At 39.5% G+C, this 22,659-nt stretch overlaps 3 pseudogenes across 1 annotated transcript; 2 read left to right on the top strand and 1 right to left on the bottom strand.

The window, feature by feature from the left end:
• Vom2r-ps94 (vomeronasal 2 receptor, pseudogene 94) lies at positions 5,685-5,905 on the top strand (annotated as a pseudogene).
• Pabpc4-ps1 (poly(A) binding protein, cytoplasmic 4, pseudogene 1) lies at positions 5,925-9,090 on the bottom strand (annotated as a pseudogene). Its single transcript, XR_005491763.2, has 2 exons — positions 6,805-9,090; positions 5,925-6,249 (listed from the first exon to the last, which is right to left on the bottom strand). The product of XR_005491763.2 is annotated as a poly(A) binding protein, cytoplasmic 4, pseudogene 1 (transcript).
• Vom2r-ps95 (vomeronasal 2 receptor, pseudogene 95) lies at positions 9,573-10,219 on the top strand (annotated as a pseudogene).

Here is a 22,659-nt window from a genome sequence, read left to right as displayed (position 1 = left end):
GGGGAATATCCATATGGAAGGGGAGAGGGAAGGGTTAGGGGAATGTTGGCCTGGAAACCAGGAAATGAAATAACTTTTGAAATGTAAATAAGAAATAGCCAGTTTAATACAGATGGAAAAGTGAAAAAAATAAAATTGAGTGCATCAGAAAAAAAATTCATAATACCCTGTACAGATGCAGCGTGGAATCTTTTTTTTTCTTTTTTTTTTTTAATTAACTTGAGTATTTCTTATATACATTTCGAGTGTTATTCCCTTTCCCGGTTTCCCGGCAAACATCCCCCTCCCCCCTCCCCTTCCTTATGGGTGTTCCCCTCCCAACCCTCCCCCCATTGCCGCCCTCCCCCCATAGACTAGTTCACTGGGGGTTCAGTCTTAGCAGGACCCAGGGCTTCCCCTTCCACTGGTGCTCTTACTAGGATATTCATTGCTACCTATGAGGTCAGAGTCCAGGGTCAGTCCATGTTTAGTCTTTAGGTAGTGGCTTAGTCCCTGGAAGCTCTGGTTGCTTGACATTGTTGTACATATGGGGTCTGGAGCCCCTTCAAGCTCTTCCAGTTCTTTCTCTGATTCCTTCAACGGGGGTCCTATTCTCAGTTCAGTGGTTTGCTGCTGGCATACGCCTCTGTGTTTGCTGTATTCTGGCTGTGTCTCTCAGGAGCGATCTACATCCGGCTCCTGTCGGTCTGCACTTCTTTGCTTCATCCATCTTGTCTAATTGGGTGGCTGTATATGTATGGGCCACATGTGGGGCAGGCTCTGAATGGGTGTTCCTTCAGTCTCTGTTTTAATCTTTGCCTCTCTCTTCCCTGCCAAGGGTATTCTTGTTCCTCTTTTAAAGAAGGGGTGAAACATTCACATTTTGATCGTCGGTCTTGAGTTTCATTTGTTCTAGGCATCTAGGGTAATTCAAGCATTTGGGCTAATAGCCACTTATCAATGAGTGCATACCATGTATGTCTTTCTGTGATTGGGTTACCTCACACAGGATGATATTTTCCAGTTCCGACCATTTGCCTACGAATTTCATAAAGTCATTGTTTTTGATAGCTGAGTAATATTCCATTGTGTAGATGTACCACATTTTCTGTATCCATTCCTCTGTTGAAGGGCATCTGGGTTCTTTCCAGCTTCTGGCTGTTATAAATAAGGCAGCGTGGAATCATAACATCAGCTTCCATGTTGTCTCCCCAGTTTCCCTGCCCTCTCCTCCTATCTCTTCCTCTTCCCTTAAACTGTTTCTCCTGCCCATCCTTCCTTCTCATCCAATAACAGGACTCGTTCTATCTTGCACCAGCCCTCACCTGTATTTTACAAATTAAATGGGGAGAAGTTACTGGTGAAGTCACCTGAGTCCTGTGTACATGACTAGGCAGCTGTCCTTGGGTCAGTGGAATTAGCATCAAAATACAGGTAATTCCAGAGCAAACCACAACATGTCTGCAATAGTTTCTCCCCCTTGAACTCATCCCACATGTGGTCAGAAGATATCCCACAACTGTGGCATTTCCAATATCTTAGGATCTCCAACATAATCTGAACCTCACCTTCACAGCTTCACTCAATGGTCTCTTTGGGTCTCAATTCAGGGATACCCCTAAAACAACAATCCTGATAATTTACTAAGCTACGGAGGAAGACTCCACAGCTCCTTTCATGGATTCTTCACTCTAAATAAAGAACCATGTGGATGAAACTGTTACCATTCCACTATTTGCTGGGACTGGAACATGACCTCCTCATACAACTACATCTTTATTGGCTCTGGTCTCAAGGTTTCTTTCACTGCTTAACCTTTTCTTTCATTTCTTTCCACAATTTGGAAGCTTAGCTGGGTGAGATCATTCCCTGAGGTTACCACTCCCTTTATTTATTTAGCATCTGGCTTTTTTTAAAATATATTATCTCCTGGAACACTGGTCTTATCTCCATTACATTTTCAGGTATTCATAACTCCTCAAACCATACATTTTGGTTTGCTCAAATTGCTCCTTTTTGTTATAGATCTGCATAAGGGTGACCACAGCAACCATGCATCACTCAGTACTAAACTGTCCTGAAATCTCCTCTACCAGTGCTATTAATCTAAATTTCTTCAATTTAGCCTTAGACAAATCCTTTTCTCTCTCTCTCTCTCTCTCTCTCTCTCTCTCTCTCTCTCTCTCTCTCTCTCTGTCTTGGACAAAGCCATAAAGCTGCCACATTCTTCTCCAAAATATCATGAGAAGAATCTCTAGACTTGTTGGTAGGATCCTTCTCCGCTGAAGCCTCTTGACCCAGGTCATTATAATCTACATTGCTCTCTGCACCACTGTCTCCAGTGCTCTAATGAAGACAGCACAATAAGCCCCATTTAAACCATTGAACCACTATTCTGGTCCAAAATCCAAAAGTCTTCCACATTCCTAAACCAAACATGGTCAGCCCAGTCAGAGCAACATCTCAGTCCTGCTATTAACTGCTTGGTCATCGATCTACCGCTGTCACAATCCACACTGACTTTGACATCTCCTATAAAAGAAAGCATTTGTTATAGCTTAACTTCAGAGGTTTAGTATATTATCATCATAGTAGGCTGCCAGGTGACACAGGCAGTCCTAGTGTTGAAGAAATAGCTCAGAGTTCTACATCTGAAGAACAAGAAGAGAGCCACTGGGCCTGACTTTGGCTTTTGAAACCCTCATATTCTATACCTCTCACCCCCCAACTCCACATGACACACTACCTCTGACAAGACCATGCCTTCTAATCCTTCTCACGTCTGTCATTCACTGATGACCATGTATCCAAATATATGAGCCAATGGTGCTATTCTTATTCAAACCAACAAAACACACATGGCACACATGTGGAAATGAGAAGCAACTGTGGGAGATCAGTTCCCTCCTTTCACATTTTTTCAAGTCCAGGAATGAAACTCAAGTTGTCAGGCCTCCAGAGCAAGTGCTTACCCCAACTAAACAATCTTGCCAGAGCCTCAAACTGGATAATTTTAGTTAAAACTATGATTCCCTCACCACTGGCACCGTTCAGCTTCTACCTGAGTATGCTAATGTACACAGAAATAGACTTCAGGGCAGCTTCTACGAAGGTTCAGAGTGTTCTGTGGTTCCTTGCATTCTTAGTATCTTGGAAAGACTTTACAGATGGGAAACCCAATCTCAAACACAGTGGTGGTGCTGATGGTAGTAGTAGAGTGGGGTGAGGAGTAGGATGTGCACACATACAAGTGTGTATCGCTCTCCACCTTCTTTTTGGAGACAGTATCTTTCACTGAAACTGCAGGCTTTTAATCTGGCTACAATAGCTAGCTAGAAAGACCTTCCTGTCTTTGCCAAACTAGTTCCGAGATTATAGGTGCTTAGAGTTGCACTTGCACTTTTAAATGAGTGCTGGGAATTGAACTCAAGTCCCTCATACTTACATGCATACATGTAACTAAGACATTTTCCCAGTCCCCTTGGTGGATTTTGTCTATGATCCACTCCCTTTTTGTCCCACTTTAATAAGTTAACTTGACACAGCTGGAACCCTGTCCCATCTCAGCATCTATTTTATACAGAACATAAGAATCCCTTTCGATGGTTTGATTCTAGGACCTGCCATTCAAAAATATTTTTAATGTGATCTTTAGTAGATTTAGACATGGATCCTCCCTTATTCACCTCTCAATTTCATGTCTTCTTTAATTTTTTGTTTGATCGCTTTTCATTTTATAACTTGTGAAATCCAATCCGTGCTGCTAACACACACATCTACAGAAAATGGTGGACTTACCAGTAACATCCCAGAAGGTAACTGACTTTCATTCCCCAAAATCCATAAACTTCTCATAGCCTCAGCCAGAGCAGGAGCTCATGAGCCCCTCCCTGATCCATATGAAAATATTAGCCATCTGATCTTATACAATTCTTGTTCAGGCAAACACATCTGCTGCGAGTTAATGGGTACAGCTGCCACATCATGGCCAGAAGCCTTCCTACAGCATTCCTCCTCACTGTTTTGCTCTTACACTCCTTCTATCTCCTCTTCAATGATGGCTCCCCCTAAGCTTTGTGAGGAGGGATGAGTTATATATATATCCCACCCAAAAGTCTGGTTTACTGGGGTTGTTTCTGGAGAATTTCCCCTTCTCTTTGGCTTTTTACTCTAGAGTGGAGGTGAAGTGACATTCCCACTTCCTTACATTTTGTTTGATGGTCTATATTGAGATCAGCTGAATCTTTTGTAAATCTAACATTAACTGTCTTTTAACAAGCCATAGGCCAAAGAAGAGAGAATTGCAATGGGGAGATGGCTCAGTAAATAAATTACTTACCCATAAGCCTGGGAACTTTGGTAAATTTCTATTAATTGTGAACCCCACTTCTCACCCAGGGCTGCTGGCCATTGTGTGTCAAGGAAAAGGGGTGTGGAGGTGTTGGGGGCAGGATCCAGAGGATGTGAGATAGATATATTGACTTCAGGAATCAACTTCACTTAACTTTATTTGGTGTGAACGGGGTTATATAGATATTAGAGAATGGGTAAGGAATTCAAAGGTAGATACATATATTAATGGCTAGGGTAGGAATGATTCTAGGCAGGTTCTTGTAAGGAAAGTAGAATTTGAAACTATAATCTGGCCATAGGCTATGGACCTTCCTCAGAGGTTTTCTGGAATTACAGGCAGTAAGGTCTAATTGGAGAGCTTTTCCAGACATGCTAGACTGCAACCTTAATAGTAGGGTTTGCCAACAGACAATCACATAAAAATCCAGGTGTGGTGGTGGACACTGCCTGTAACTCCAGTACTGGGGAGGCAGAAATACAAATCTCTGGCACTCCCTGGCCAGCCAAACTAGACTAATCAGCAATCCCTGGAGAGTCCACACATTACAAAGCAAATTAGATGGCTCAAGAGGAATGTACCTTAAGTTGACCTCCAGGTAACACATGTAGAAATACAGGCTGCATACATATTCATGCACACATATGCATCAACAAAACTACAAATATTCACTTATTTACACAGAATATAAAGACTCCATGATTGAAAATACCACTACTCAAATGTGACAATTTTCACCAATTTTTTTACTTTTCTAAGTTGAGAGAAAGGGAGTCCATGTGAGCGGGAGTGCATGTACCATGGTGCACATATGAATTTGTGGAGCCAGTCAACACCTGTCTCTTTTGCTTGAGACTATGTCTCTCTGCAGATGCATTAGCTAGGCTAGATGTCCCATGAGCTCCCAAGAGAAATTCTATCTCTGTGTCTCAGCTCACTGTAGGGGTCCCTGGGATTACAGACATTTCTGCTTCTATGTCTAGCATTTACCTGTGTCCTGGGCATCCAAACTCACATCATCAGGCTTGGGCAGCAAGGGCATTTACCTGGTGACCATTGGTCCCCAGCCCAGGAAGTGCCTTCTATTGAGACAATATTGTAACCAATCTGAGGCTGTGTATACACATTCCTAAGTTTCTGATGGTGTCAGAATCTTCAGACCAATGTATAATTGATTTAGGAGGAGAAATCATAACTTTCTATGTCACAATACTACAGTCACATTAGTCCCCGCACAACATTCATCTGATATCTGAAGTAACAAAGGAAGGCTATCAGGTTAACCTACTCAATAAGAGGGGCTATGAACAAAAGACTAATGATCATGAAATAAGAAAAATGTACATTTTCACCAGATGTGGATCAGTGTATGCAGTGTCTAGACCATCAATATGCCAACACAGCACAAAACCACTGCCTGCAAATGCCTTCCTGGATTGTGAAAACCCCATGGTGATAGGTCTGTCCTGCATAGCCTTGTGCTTCTCTTCACTGTCAGCTCTAGTTCTTGGCATCTTTCTGAAACAAAAGAACACTCCCATTGTGAAGGCAAATAACCACACTCCAACCTACACTCATTGCCCTTAACTTGTGATTTCTCTGTTCTTTTTTTTTTTTTTTTGAGACTTTATTTCCTTTATTGAGAAACTTAAGTCTTGGGTACATCAAAACCAATTTCTGGGAGAGGGGAAAAAAAACAGAACTCATAATAGAAAAAAAAGTTACCATCATCTGGGCCACAACAGAACCCAGAGAATATATTCTTATAATTGAAAAATTCTAGGTGCTTCATAATTGACCTTTTGATACAAAATGACCTGTTGAATTTGTAACTTGGTTCTTGAAGGAGGTCCACAGACAAACTAGGAAGTCTTCAGACCTCAGCTGAATGCCATGAGGGGTTATTTGGCTTTTGACTCCTGAAAGAGAGCAGCACCAACACAAATAAGCAGCCCGCTATAAGAACCAACGTCTGCTCCATCAGCATCAGCTGCCCCATCCCGCCCTGACTTCAACCGTCCATCACCTCTCAGGTACCCGTCCTACAGCAAGACCAATGCCAATATCCCTCTGCACACTGCTCTCCCAGCTTGGCAGGACACAATCTCACCCACCTCAGGCCAAGCTAGCAAGGTATAAGATATGCATAGATGCAGGTAGGTCTTATGATGTGACTGCCACTATGTCAGGCCAGGAGATTATTCATTTCTATGTGGTAGCCAAGGCACGTGATCAGGTGCTTCTAGGTTGCTCAGACTGAGCAGCTGGGTACTAGGGCTCTGCCTCCCCAACGTGGACAGCTGGGATTACAGACAGACACAGTCATGGACGTTGCCCCCCAGCATCCTGGAGGCTGAGTGAATCATCCTGGGGCATAGGCTAAGTAAGGCCCTATGTGAAACACCAGAGAGGCAGAAAATGTCAGCTGTCAACATACTTCTTGTTTAAGAGGTAGCAGCAGCAACAGTGCCCACCTTCTGGGCAGCTTCTTTCTTGGCATGATGAGCCTGCAGGACTGCCACAGCTTCATCCACCTTGGAACGGAGGGACTCGGGGGACTCCAGCATGTGGAGCAGCTCAGAGTTGTCGATTTCTAGCAGCATCCCTGTAATTTTTCCAGCCAGGTTTGAATGCATTGTTTGGATAAGTGGGAACAAACGCTCCCCCAGCATCTGCTTTTGCTCCTGGGGAGGAGCTGCAGCCAGCATGGAGGCAGTCAGGGGCTCTTGACCCTGGACATGGACTGCAGGCTGGGGGGCCTGCAGCGGCTGAATGGCAGGGTGAGGGCTGCGGACATTGGAGGCATACTTGTATGGAGCCACAGCCCTGGGAGCAGCAGCAGCGACTGTAGCACGAGGTGCAAGGTTTGGCACAGCCGTAGGGACGCCTCCAGACTGGCAGCTGTCAGTCAGCCCTTGCTGGGCGGCACCAGCCCCACCAAAGTCCATAGCCAAGCGGTCCGGGCACTCAGACCCGACTCTCTGAGCGGTAGTAGGAAGGCCACGAGAGGCCGGAGCATTACCAGTTGGAGCCAGATGCCGAAGAGCTGGACGAGGCCCAGATTGCCGCAGGGCACTTGGCATTCCTTGGAAGCCTTGAGGTCTCCCGCCTTGCTGCCAGCGTCGATTAGGCCTCATTTGCGCTAATTGATTAGGTGTGTAATATGGAGGTCTTCCCTGGGCCTGTGGCACTGCCGGCACAAAGTAGCCACCAGCTGCAGGCTGGAACTGATTTAAGATGGCGTTGGCAGGGAGCGCTCTCATTCCCGCCACACGCTGCATATACTGGTTAGTCAGGTGAGCCTTCCACTCCTCCTTCCTCTGGGCCAGGGCGACGTACAGAGGCTTGGAGCCCACAATGCGTCCGTTCATCTCCGTGACCGCTTTGGTTGCCTCTTCAGGAGAGGAGAAACAGTCAAAGCCAAACCCTTTGCTTCTCCCGTCTTCCAGCATCACCTTCGTACTGGTGATTGATCCAAAGGGTGAGAACTCTTTCCTTAACTTCTCATCGTCAATGGTGTCATCCAAGTTCTTAATGTAGAGATTCACTCCCTGGTACCGCTTCAGCTCTCCTGCTTCAGCTGCTCGAATTTCCGTTTTAACTCCGCCTGACGTTCTACTTTTTTCTGAGCACGGCCTACAAATATGGATTTCCCACTCATTTCTTTTCCATTCATTTCTTCCACAGCCTTCCTGGCATCCTCGTGTTTCTCATAGCTCACGAAGCCGAAGCCTTTGGACTTCCCACTGCAGTCTCTCATCACCTTGACACTTAAGGTCTTACCAAACTGGCTGAATAGCTCCCTCAGATTCTCGTCATCCACCTCTTCTCCAAAGTTTTTGATATAAACATTGGTGAATTCCTTGGCCTTGGCTCCAAGCTCGGCTTCCCGCTTTTTGCGAGACTTGAATCTGCCCACGAACACTTTGCGGTCATTGAGGAGCATGCCATTCATCTTCTCGATGGCCTTGTTGGCAGCCTCTTGGGTCTCGAAGTGGACAAAGGCATAACCCTTAGAGCCGTTCTCATCACAGACCACCTTACAGGACAGGATGTTTCCGAAGGCAGAGAAAGTGTCATACAGTGCCTTGTTGTCTATAGACTTGTCCAGGCTCTTGATGAAGACATTTCCCACACCAGACTTCCTCAAAGAGGGGTCCCTCTGAGACCACAGATCCGGATTGGCTTCCCCTTAATCACATCAAAGTTCATGGTGTCCAAGGCCCTCTCAGCGTCAGCTGGCTGCTGGAAGTTGACGTAGGCATAACCCAGAGAGCGGCGGATGATCATATCGCGGCAGACCCGGATGGACAGCACAGGCCCCACAGGGCTGAACTTTTCATACAGCATGACTTCGGTGACATCGGAGTGCAGATCGCCCACGTATAAGGAGGCCATGGGGTAGCTGCTGGCCGCAGCGTTCATCTCCCCACCCCCTACTACCCCGAGCCCCGCCAGGACTTCTTGCAGGGCCTACTGCAGGACAAAAGGGGCTCCGAAGAGCTGTGGCACGCGCAGCAGCGCACAGGTGGCACCAGCGACGCTGGGAGAGGCTGGAGCAGGGAGGCTCCGAGGCGGGACCGGAGTGCGGGACGACTTACACCGGACCGCAAAAGCCCCAAGACAAAAGGCTCTCAAAAACAATATGGCCCTCTCCTGGAGTTTGTACTCTCCAGCTGTCCTGGCTTGGAGCTTAAAAGATAAAAATTGAAGTAGGGAATCCCCTTGCAGAGGGGGCAAAAATTTTTTCTAGAGGCAGCCAGCTGAGCGGCCTTGGGGACACGCGTTTCGCGATAAATATAGGCCCCGGGCTCCCGGCGGTTTACAATTACAGCGGCCCGGGAAGGGGGAAACCAAATCTTTGCGGGTGCCGGCGAAGGGCAGCGCGGACACGTGGTGCGGCCAGCCGGGGCGCGGAGCTGCCACGCGGCGCGGAGGCGTGCGGGGGCGGGCCGGGCCTGGGGGACGGCTCACCACGGGACGGACAGACAGACGCCGACGGACAGGCAGGCCAGAAGCTGTGAAAGTCACTTCCCCGCGGGCTCCCAGCACAAGTCGCTGTCTCGTTCTTTTTCTTCTTTTCCTTCCTTTTTCTTTTTTTTTTTTCTCTTCTTTTTTTCTTTTCTTTTTTTTAAGGTTTTTTGAGGCTTTTTTAAATTTTTTTAAGCTTTTTCTCTTTTTTGCTTTAGGCTTGCTGAGCCCAAACGCAGCACTAACGACTGCGACCCGGGGCGGGGAGCGATTTCTCTGTTGTTATCTCTTCATTGGCCATGCCAACACAGCCACTTGCATCCTGCAACAGACCACATTTGCAATGATGTTCACTGTAGCTGTTTCCACTGTCTTGGCCAAAACGATTATCGTGGTTCTGGCCTTCAAGTTCACCGCTCCAGGAAGAAGAATCAGGTGGTTGTTGGTAACATGGGCACAAATTTCATGGTTCCCATCTGCACCTTGATCCAAATTATCTTGTGTGGAGTCTGGCTGGGAAACTGCCCTCCGTTCATTGACACAGATACACGCTCTGAACATGAACATATTATCATCATATGCAACAAGAGCTCAGACACTGCCTTCTACTGTGTGCTGGGTTACCTGGGGGCTCTAGCTCTGGGAAGCTTCACCTTGGCTTTCTTGGCCAGGAACCTACCTGACACCTTCAATGAAGCCAAGTTCCTGACATTCAGCATGCTGGTGTTCTGCAGTGTCTGGGTCACCTTCCTCCCTGTCTACCACAGTACTAAGGGGAAGGACATGGTAGTTGTGGAAGTCTTCTCCATCTTGGTCTCCAGTGCAGGACTTCTAGGCTGTATCTTTGCCCCCAAGTGCTACATTATTTTGTTAAGACCACAAAGGAAGTCTCTTCAGGGTCACAGGGTCAAAAATACATTATAATTAGAAGACAGTAAATTTTTATTAATTTTTCAAGTCAGTACATTATATTTCCATACATACATTTTGTTCCTACTCATTCCCCCCACAAGCTGATACACCCATCCCCTCTGTCTCCTGTTGTTCCTCATCTTAAATCAATCTTTATTTCTATATTCATATATGAATCATTGCCCCTCCCCTTTCCCAGCTCCCAGACTTTCTTCCCTCTCGGTTACTTTCTACTTTCATGTTACTGGAGAGAGAGAGCCAGTTTCCTGGTTTTCTCTCTTGGCTTATCACACTTCTGGATTATCAGGCGTGAGGGATACTTGGAACAATAAACTTTCATTGTACCAGAAGAGAGGCACTAGCAGAAAGAAAATATTTTACCCAAGTTAATACACATAAATCTTCATAAATTCATATACAAATTTATGCATATATAATCACATATCTTAATGCATTCTGGTTGGTATCAGCTACTTACTTATCCCATAATTATATATTTACACACACACACACACACACACACACACACACACACACACGCGCGCGCGCGCGCGCACACAGACACGTCTATATTTATGTATGTATGAGGAGCAAAAGACCAAGAACAATGGCTAAATTAATTAAACCCAGGGCTGTCAAAAATTGTTCTCTCTGGTAAAACTAAGCCTGTCTTGCTGTTGAGAGAAAGACTTGTTATGACCCCTGAGCAGGAGAAGTGTGCGTATACCTTCGGCTCTCTCTTCAGCTTCTTCTGTGTCTCTCTCTATCTCTGCATTCTGTGTATTGCTCTCTTAATTTTTAAGTTCCCTTTTAAATTCGAAGTTATTCTATTGGGCTACCCTTCTCCTTCCTCCTAATTTTGCAGTCTCCTCCAGCTATGATGTGATGCCATGCAATGTGATCATTCATATTTTCGTACCTGTTTCAAGGGAATGAATCATATGGTTAATTTATTTTATCACAGCTTGGAATGTGTTCTAACTTGTAAATGCCTGCTTTGTGTTTCAGAAGCAATTAAGTAGTAATATGTGTGTATGCATATATATGAATATATATATATATTTAATGGTAACAGGAAAACCATATTAGTTAGTAGTGGAAATCTTTCCTAAAATATAATCCCTTCAGCCTTCCCTAGAAGTACTTATCCATCATAGAATTACAATCCATGCTTTACAAATGAGAAACCACCACAGGAAAATTACCTGCTTGTTTTTAGCTTTTCTTACATGGCTCGGAGCTGGTTCAGTTGACCATAAAATAATGACAACCTGGGTTCAGATCCCCAGTTCCCATAAAATATATGGGCATATCACATACATCTATAGTCCTAGTACTTCCTTGGAGAGGCCGAAACTGGTTGCTCATTTACTTTAGGTAAATCAAAAAGTTCTGGTTTTACTTCAAAACTTGTTTCATAAATGTAAGATACTGAATAGTAAAGGAAGATATTTGATTTCAACCTGTGGCCTCCACATGATATGCACACACAAATGCAGATACCTAAATAGAAACAAAAAACCCCTAGTAGTCTCCATTTCAAAGCATTATTAGTATTGGAAAAAGCTAAAAACAAAGGACAGATAAGTCACATTTCTGTCTCTATTCTTACTCTATCCTAGCCATATGTTTTCCAGATTTTAATGGCTTACAAGAAGTAGAATGTGGCACAGCTGATAAATTAAATTCAATGTGTAATTATTTAGTAAATTTTCACTAATGCATATATATCACTATATATATATATATGTATATTTATATGTATAATTTGTATTCCATTTGTATGTATTTAAATTGGAATGGGTACAGATACCTCACATACTCTAAGAAAATCACATTAAATGAGCAAAAATTAATCCTGAAGATATATAAATGGATTTTAACAACATTTTTTGAGATAGCCTTTAATAAAGTTTGACCTCAAGCATTTTGTGTCTACAAGAGTATCTTGACCTCCTGATTCTTCTGTGTCTTGATCCCCAGTGCTGGGATTACAGATGTTTTAAACAATGTCCAGTTTATGTATTTCTGGTGATTACACCTGGGAGTTTGTTCATGATAGAAAAGTACACTAACAATTGAGATACATCCCCACCCCTTAGGACAATATTTTCATCCATAGCAGAAGGTAAGGTTTTGACATCATCCTTATCAATTCTTCCCAAGAGGACTTCAGCTCAGGAGCCCTGTTGTCACTGAAACTGGATGAAATCATAGCACCTGGGATTGGAGATGATGAGCCCCAAATATATTTTCCATAATTTTTTTCTGGCAAGTGTGACCTCAAATTTGGAGTTCCAAGAAAGAAAGATTTTCAGACTCTCCAGAGGACACTTGAAAACTAACTTGAAGAAGCCCTGGGAAGTAGAGTACCAGTCATAGTCAACAACAAAATTGGAATTTATACAAATTAATACAAATTTATTGGATATTTATACACCTCCTATCTTTGCAAATTCAAACTGCACGCAGACTTAAACTTTGCAGTTACTTCTATGATGCCTCTTCTGGTTTTTATGTTCAGGCTTCTCCAATATTCCTGTGATATCTAATCCTTTGACCGCTCTTACTGTGCTGCAAAGACAATAACTAGTGTATACAAGGATGGAGATATGGTAGTTGCTGTATTTTTACCTCTTTTTACTATTACCATTGATTCTGCATCTGATAATCAAAGCAATAATAATTTCTATATTCCCTAAGTTAATAATTTTCTGTTTATTTTCTGTCATATGTTAAAGATATGCAATGTCTAGAAATATTGTGTGTACATACAACCCTGCTATCTACATCCAACATACTGCTGTTATATCCCAAGAACTTTCTCTAATTTATTTTTATTATTTCTGTTTACTAGTTTGTCCCCCAAATAGAACAAAAGTATTCTAGTTTCTTTCTGTTCTGGGACTCAGTTCTCCTCTTATTACTCCATTATTCCTGCCCTCTTCTACCCTGTTGTCAAGAATTAGTGTTCTCATGAACTATATCCAATAATATAACCTAATAACACAAAGCAAGCCACTGGCATTCATTCTGTACAGTGAGCATATGGAAAATTCAATGCCAGGATAGTAAAGAATTGTCATTTTTCTATGTTATGGGTATTAAACCTCAGAAAGTGTTGACAAAGCTCTTGTAACTCTCTGGTCTCATTTACACCTTGTTGACTGCTATGCAGTACATGTTTAGTTTTATGAAGTCCCAATACCCAATTGTTAGCTTTAATTCTTGGGCATACAGAATCATTTCCTACAACTGTATCATGGAGGGCACTGTCTGTTTTTTCTAATAGTCTCAGAGTTTCAGGCTTCACACTTATGCTTTTTATCCATTTGGAATTAGGTTTTGTGCAAGTTGACAGATACAAGGTTAATTTTAATGTTTTGTATGCATTTCTTGAAGATGCTTCTTTTCTTTAGCATGTGGATTTATTTCTTTTTTCTTTTTTCTTTTTATTGGCATCTCAGTCAAATATTAAGTTGTTGTAGTTACATGTATTCGTGTTTGGGATATGATTTTTGTTCCATTAGTCTACATGTCTGTTTTGTGACAATACCAATGTTGTTTTATTATTATGGCTTTCTATATATCAGAAATATATAGAGAATTGGAACTGGAATCTTAAAATATGGAATTGTAATCCTACAAGCTTCATTTCCTCACTTCAGGGTTCTTTGTGGTTTCATTTGAAATTGCACTTGTTATTTCCTGTGAAAAAGTAGATGTCACTTTCACTGGGATTGCATTGAGACTAGAACAGCTTTTGGTAGGATGCTCATTTTTACCACACTACTCCTACTGGTCTATGAACATAGAATATAATTTTGTTTCCTAGTGTCTTGCTCTCCCTCTTTCTTCAGAATCGTAAAGATTTCATTGAATAAATTACTCATTTACTTGGTTATATTTATTCTCATATATTTTCCCTTAGGCTATTGTGAATGAATATGTGTCCATGTGCTCATGTTCTGTATGTTTGGTTTTGGTGGATCAAAAAAGCTATTGATTGTGCAAGATGATTTTGAATGCTGCCACATTGCTGAATTTGATGATCATTTCTATTCTGGCAGAATCTCTTAATCTCTAATATATAGCATTATGTCACCTACAAATAATGGTAGTTTGACTTTTATTTCCTTAATTGTGTCTTGTTAACTTCCTTGTATTGCCTCATTGCTCTAGGTAGTACTTCAAACACAATATTAAGAAGAAATGGTATTGTTGAATATCTTTGACTAATTTACATCTCCACTTAGGTTGATGTTGCCTCTATGTGTGTGTATGTGTTTGTCTGTATTGTTGTGTTTTGGTATATTGCCTTTAGCTCTACATTCTTCAAGACCTTTGCCATGAAAGTATGATGCATTTTTTGAAACCTTTTCTGTATCCTTTGAAATAATCAGGTGATTTTTGTCTTAAGCCCATTTATGTTGTTTATTTCATCTATTGCCTTGAGAAATATGCTAAATCATCTACACACTTGAAAGATAAAACAAACTTGTTCATAGTTGATGGTCTTCTTTCTGTTTTTCTACATTAAATTTACTGTTGTTTTCTCAATTTTTTTAAGTCTATGTTCATCAGGAATTTTGGCCTTAGAGTATGTCTATCTGGTTTTAGTAGTGAAGTGACACTGGTTTGGTAGAAGTTTGTAAGTCTTCATTCTGCTTCTTTTCTCTTTTTTAACGGTTTGAGAAGGAATGTTTTAAGAAGAATCTGAAGAACTAAAAATCCAGGAGAATTATGGTGTGATAATTCTGGCCCTGGACATTTTTAATTGAAGACTTTTGATTACTATTTTAATCTCCACATTGGTTATGGTTCTGGTTAGATTGTTAAGTTCTTGCCTTAAATTTTGTTCACATGCTGCACACATTCACCTACTAGGACAACCCATAAAAATGAAAATGGGAATATATATATATATATATATATATATGGAAGAAATGTCCAGAGAAAGCATTGCAAAATAAACATGACAAATCATATCTTCAAAATATCTTTGGATATATTGTGTTGGCCATCTATTGCTGAGCATGAGACTGCAATTAAGTGTGTTTTGTATACCCAATGGTACTCCATTAGAAAAAAAACTGATTTTTTTTGCAATAGGTTATCAACTGGAGATAACTTCTGAATTAAAGAGTAGGTTTCATGTCTACTTCTCATATCAGAGCTGGGACCTCAACAAACTTAGACAAGTGAATGCCCTATTCATGTTCCAACCATCTCATTATGAGACCAAAGCCTCCAAAGATGCTGTTGAGTTTTGTTTTCTGTTAGCCAACAAGGGTGAGACATGGAGTATACACAAGGAGTAGTTTATTCTTCCAGTGAGACTCCCTTTGGAAGAAAAACTTTTTCATTTTCACATGTTCAGTAGGAGACAGCCTCTGGGTTAGGGATGGTAACATGTGTCTACTGCATCATTATGCTCTAAAACCCCATCAGGTGTAGGACCTCTGCATGCATGTTTCTATACATTCATCTGTGTACAATTCTGGTACTGTCTAGAAGTTCTTAGACACTTAGTGTGCTCTATAAATTCTGGCTCTTACACTCTTTCTGCGTCCTCTTTCACAAAATTTTCTATGCTCTGAAGGGAAGAATTTCATGGAAATACCCCTGTTAGGACTGATGTTCAAAGGTCTCTCAGTCTATACACACACTCTGGCCATGGGTCTCTGTATTTATTCCCATTTGCTACAGGAGGAAGCTTCTCTCTTGATGGCTGAGTAAGGAATAAATGTTCCTAAAACAAATGTTAGGAGTCATTTCATTGCTATATTCTATTAGTATTTGATTTTCTTCAAGATTTCTGGACTATCTGACTTCAGGTTCTTACATGCCCAAGCAGTGTTTAATGCAATCCCATAGTGTGGGTCTTCACTCAAATCAGATATTACTTGGTTAGACCCACAAGCTTTGTAACATTATTGTAGCAGCATAACTTAGAAGTAGGTCACAATTGTATATGCAAAGTTTGTAGCTCGGGATATTTAGTTCCTCCTCTAATAACATGCAGAATACCTTCTAGTCCCATTAGAAAGTGTCCATAGAGGTGAAAGCTCTAGGTAGCCACCAGATTGACTTCTACATCTTCAGTGAGATCTGTGGGTGTTGTTTTTATCAATAGAGCCTTACTATCTGTTTGTGGATATAAACCAATAGCCTTGGCAATAGCTTAGATTATTTAGGGTTTGTGATGCGAACACTTTAGCCAATAACTCAAATAAATACAACTCATCTTCATACTGAAAGTTGCCTTTGGTGACAATAGTGCCTTTTCTGTATGGTGTTCTTGAGGAATTTCATTTGGAACACCTTTATATAAGTATATGTTATAGGAAGCTTCTACTGTATTAGGTTGTCTTATGACCTTTCAAATGTTCCTTAGGCCTAGCCGTTCCTCCTTATATTTCTTTCTTCATCCCCTCATTCCTTTCCTGTCACTGTTTGATCCTCCCATTCTTGTCTCCCTTCAAACGTCCATAACAATTTATTCTATGTCCTCTTCCTAAGGAGATCCATCCCTCCTTCATTCTAATCACTTACTCTCTTCCTAATTCCTGTGATTACATTGACTGTAGCTTGATGGTGCATGAGTTAAGAGACAACATCCACATGTAAGAAAACACATACGAAATTTGACGATCTGGGACTGAGTTACCTCACCTGGGATGATGTTCTTCTAGTTCAATCCATTTACATGAAAACCCCATGATTTCATTTTTATTGGATAAGTAATATTTTATTGTATAAATGTACCAGATATTTTTTAGCCATCTCTACATGCTAGGTTTTTCCAAGTTCTGTCTATTTTAACTAGAGCAATAATGAATGTCTTCAAGGAACTGTCTCTATTGTAGGATAAAGCACATTTTGAGTATATGTCCAAAGGTGGTATTGCTAGATCTTGAAGTACATCCCCAGCTTTCTGATAATCTTGCCACACTGAAGAACAGCAATGAATGAGCTTTCTCCTTATTCCACATTTTTTATCAGCATGTCTTGTCATTGTTTTGTTGATACAGGTTATTCTTAATGATATAAGATGAAATCTCAAAGTAGTTTTGACTTATATTTCCCTAATGACTAAGGATGTCGAACATTTATTTGTTTCTCTTCCATTTGAGTTTCCTTTTCTTCATAATTTTTTGTTCGGTATGTACTCCATTACTTAATTGAGTTATTTGTTTCTTGAGGCCCAGTTTGTTGTTGTTATGGGGTTTTTTGTTTTGTTTAATTTTAGTACTTTATATATTTTGTAGAGTAACCTATCAGATATGTGCTTGGTTAAAAAAAAAAACTTTTCCCATTCTGTAGGGGGCCACTTTGTCCAATTAGAGTGTCCACTGACATGTAGATGCTTCTCAGGTTAATGAGGTCTCATTTATTAATTGTTCATCTTTAGTGACTGTGCTATCAGTGTTCTGGTTAAAAATATTTTTCTCATACTTATGAGTCCCTGACTATTCCCTATTCTTCTGTCAGGTGCAGTGTATATGCTTTCATGTTGAGGTTTTAAATCTACTTTGACTTATATTTTGTGGAGAATATATATGGATTTAATTCCATTTTCTGCATACAGTCATGTAATCTGAACAACACTATGTGTTGAAGGTGCTGCATTTTATCCAGTGTGTATTTCTCGCTTCGTTTTCAAAAAGTCTCAATAGGTGTAGGGATTTGTGTGGGGTTCTTCAAGTCTAGAATATTGATCTCTGTGTGTGTTTTCTGCCAATTGCATCCTGTTTTTATTACTATTTTTCTGTAGTACAGCTTGAAATCAGTGATGGTGATAACTCCAATAGATTTCTTATTGTTCAGAGTTGTTTTAGCAATAGTGTGTTTTTTGTTTCCACATGAAGCTGAAAATTATCTTTTGAATTTCTGTGAAGAACAATGTTATAATTTTAATAAATCTAAAGATTGCTTTTGATAGAATGACATCTTTTATTGCATTAGTTATTCCAATCCATGAGCATGGGAGATCAGTTGATCTAATATCTTCTTCAACTTATTTCTTCAAATTTTAAAATTTCTTCAATGTCTTAATATCATAAAAGAATTTGATTTGCTTTGTTAGATTTACCTCAAGATATTTTCAGCTCACGTACATTGATTGGTTTATATCTATTGAGTGAAACTTGTATCTTTAGAATAAAATCAACTTGTATTTTGATAGTGCATTCCTCTTAAATTTTTTAAACACACTTTAACTAAAATATAATTACACTGATTCTTGAATGTGATTCACAAAGAATTGGTTGAGAATTTTTGCTTATAGGTTAATAAATCAAATAATTTGCTTTTCATTTTTATATTGGGGACTTTAAAGGAAAACAATAGCCTTTTAAATTGACTTTGGTAATATTCTTTCCATTTCTTGTTTGTGGAAGAAATTAAAGAGTGATAGTGTTAGCTATTCCTCTTGGATTTGGTAAAATTCACCAGTAACTGTATCTAATCCTTGGAAGTCTTCTTTGATGAGATGATTTTTCATACACGTTTGACCCTTTCTGTTGCTGTAGTTCTTCCTATTATGGAATTGTTTGAGCCATTCATCATTTGGTTTTCATAGGTTACATGTGTCTGGGGACTCATCCTTTTTATCTAGATTTTTTTCTTTTTAGAAAATGAGTTTGCAAAATATTTCCCAATAATTCTCTCGATTCTATAGGAATTTGATATATTGTCATGTTTTTCACCTCTAATTTTATTTATTTGGGGTCACTATTTCTCTCATTTTTTTTTGAAATTTTAAATGTGTTTAGTTTACTAAACTGGGCTGCATACGGTCATTTTCTTGCAAATCATTAAAGTATTTCTTCATATGCCTCCATTGCCAGTAATTCTCTCCATTTTCAGGCCTCTGTTTCCTGTCTTCCTCTGAGTTCACCTAGACAGTTTTACAGTTTGTGTCTATTTCCATGTCAAATCTCTCTCTCTCTCTCTCTCTCTCTCTCTCTCTCTCTCTCTCTCTCTCTACATATATATATATATATATGATTTTTGTATCTAACTGAATTGTAAGACTTAACAATGAAAGATAACATTTCGTATTTGTCTAAGACTGACATAGTTCACACAATATGATTATCTCCAGTTACATCTATTTTCCTGCAAATGACGCAAGTTTATTCTTTATAACTGAATAAAATTCCATATGTATCACAGTTTTTATTCATATCTCTGATGATCAGCACCAAGGTTAGTTTTTTAACTTACCAACTGTGAATAGTGCTAAATAAGACCTATGACAGATTTATACCTCTCCTGAAGGTAATGCTGCCATTCACTTTTACAGTTTATCACATGGCTATTACCTGCATTTTCAGTATCAATGCCAAAAGAAAATTTAGGAATTTGTGTTTGGATAGCCTGTAGGTGACCTATTTTCCTATTTTCTGCCACTTCTTCACCTTAGTGGCATACACAGTGTCAATAACACCACATGTAGGAATAATTAACAATTTCACAATTTACAAATTCAACCCATATCAAAAAACAAAAAATGAATATTCTAACCACAAATAAACAAAACTGCCATAAAAAATATATAGCAATTAAATGTAAACTAATCAAGAGAATGTAAATCATTGGTTATTGCTGTGATTCCTAGGGCATATGCATACTTCACCTATTTTATATTTTCTCCAAGTTTGCTATAAACCAGGTTTAAGAAAAACACATTCCCAAATAAAAGGCAATGCAGTCACTTTCTAACTAAAAGTTGAAATGGAGCCATTGATAGACTTTAAGTCAATTTGAATAAGCTTATCCTTATAAGTCCAGTATGAATTGGGTGTTTACATTGTGAAGCCATCCTATATGCAAGAAGTGACATAGGTCAATACATTAGTCCAGATTCCATTGGTTGGTATCCACTGCAGAAATTGTATGATGAAGGATAAAGTCTTCTGTATCAAAACCTGTGGTGATATATAGGTTGCATCTGTACAAAATACAGCTGTCTCTGTTATGGTTTAATCTGAGTCCTGTAGAACACCATGGAGGCACAGAATATCCAGTTGTCTGTATGAGTTACCCTCATGGGTGGAGCTTCAGTATCATAAGATGCAAAGGGTTGTGGCACTAAATCAGTCAAGATCAATGGAAATCTGTAATGTCATGTCGCCAATGCTTCAATTTCTAGATACTCATTTCTAGAAGGAAATGAATAATTTTCTGCATTTCATATCAGGTGTTTATTCCATATGTCTATTTTGCCGTAGTAGGGTAGGTTCGTAAACTTAGCCACATACAACACAATAATATTTTGCCTGTTCAGTTTTGGGTATAGCTAAAAATGATGAAATCCATATGGCCGTGGTATTGTACTCCAAGATAGAGAATGCTTCTATGATGTTGTCCTATCAGCATCTGGGTCAAAGATTCAATTCTGCCAAATCATGAGATTGCATGGGTTTATTGTGGTTCATGTTTATGTCTCCTCAGTCTATTGAAATGGCGCTTTATTCTTGTCCCAATTTGAATAACCATATACATTTTCATTTTCAAATCTGGTAGTTTTATTGTACAGGTAACCAAATATACATGTATATATATCACATATCATACATATGTGATATATATATGTATATAGATATAGATATAGATATAGATATAGATATAGATATAGATATAGATATAGATATAGATATGGATATGGATATGGATATGGATATGGATATAGATATAGATATAGATATAGATATAGATATAGATATAGATATAGATATAGATATAGATATAGATATAGATATATCAAACAATGCTAAGAAGAATTTTGTGTATGTTGATAATTCACAGTCAACCCTGCCTGGAATACTTGCATCTCAAATACTATTTTCCTCGTGTTCTTCATTATAATATGTAAAGGTGATTTAAGAGATATTTCTTTCCAGTAGAAGTTGTAGATAAATGATGCTGCTGTGATGTTTCTCCAAATCTGTGTTAAATGACATTTCAGTGGCTTTCTTTCATTATAAATGATGTTTTTATCTTCTTCTTGTTTATTGGTGACTGTAGTTCTCATAATTGGTGCAATATGGGCATTAGCACTTCTCAATTTAACACAATATCTGTAATAAACTGTATTGACAATAGTTTCTCAATGAGCATATTTTGAGAATTGAATGAATGCTTGGTATATGTGAAGATTGGGATATAGTGTTCATGGTCCCTGTATTCTGGTAGGAGTCCATTCATGGTGCCTTAAAGGATGTCACCAGTATCATCCTTAACTCTTGGTTTATTTTTTATGATAGCTGTTGGTATGATAGTTAATTTTTTCATTGTTCCTTTTGCTGTTGTTATTGTTGTTGATGTAGATGATAGTTTCCCTAATTCTGATGAATTCAAAGGTATTGCTGATGGTAAAGTGAAAAACCATACTATTAAAGGGCCTATGATTGGCTTATTTGGTAATATTAAATGTATAGAATTCAAAAGAAGGAGTCCAAGGAACAATATCCTGCGTGCTTTGGCCCTGATCAATATCTTGGCATTGTTCCATCTCAAGTTCTTTCTTTTTCTTGTAAACTTTCTATGAGACTTAGTGTATAATTCGTTATGGCCTTACCTTGCCATGTGCTGTTTCTTTGTATCTGAGCAGAATATATAAAGTCCAGTTAGTCACAGTGCTGAATAAATTAATTCTAAAATGATTACTATCCTGGTAAACTGTAAATCAAATATATTGGATTATGTCCTAGACACATTATGCTTGTAGATCATCCAAATTTCTAAGGTTCGGATTTCCCTTCTTACCTGTTTTCCACAGTGTACCACCTGATCCAGGGAACACCTATTGCCTATCTAAAGTTTGAGTATTTATTTTATAAAGAATTATTCCGTGTGTTCCAGAATTATATGATGGTTGTTCTAACTTTATGTGTGATTTAATACCTTAGAAAAGAGGATCTCTTTAATCTTGGTCTCATAATTAACTCACAGAATAAAATTTCAAAGGAATATCTTTAAATTATAATAACTTGGTTATTATAATATTATAGTTCATTCCATCTTTTTATATTACTATCTGCAGCTGCCTTTCATGCTAGATGAATGTCTCCTTGTATTTCCATAGACTGGGAATACCTCGGTCTTTAGATCTTGGAAATTGTGTTCCTTGATCTGGCTCAACTTTTACTCGGCATGCATATCTGGCTATCAACACCAGGTTGTGTATATTGTTGTGCATAGTTGTGATCTAAGACAAACTTTAGCTAATCCAAGACCTGTGCCTACATCTAGAAGGATGTAGACATATAGTCCAATGAAATCTATTTATAGTCTACAATTAAATTGTTTATGAGATCATGTTACAGGTAACACTCAATGTCTTAATCTAGTTTTAAGTGCTGGATAAACATGGCAGTCTCTAATTGCTGTTTACAAGTCTGCCAAGATACCTTCAGGTTCCTGTTATCAAACCACTT

The sequence above is a fragment of the Rattus norvegicus genome, chromosome 12 (assembly GCF_036323735.1).
Source record: "Rattus norvegicus strain BN/NHsdMcwi chromosome 12, GRCr8, whole genome shotgun sequence".
Lineage (NCBI taxonomy): Eukaryota > Metazoa > Chordata > Mammalia > Rodentia > Muridae > Rattus > Rattus norvegicus.
Note: the sequence above shows the minus strand (reverse complement) of the source record. Positions and strands in the feature narration are given on the sequence as shown.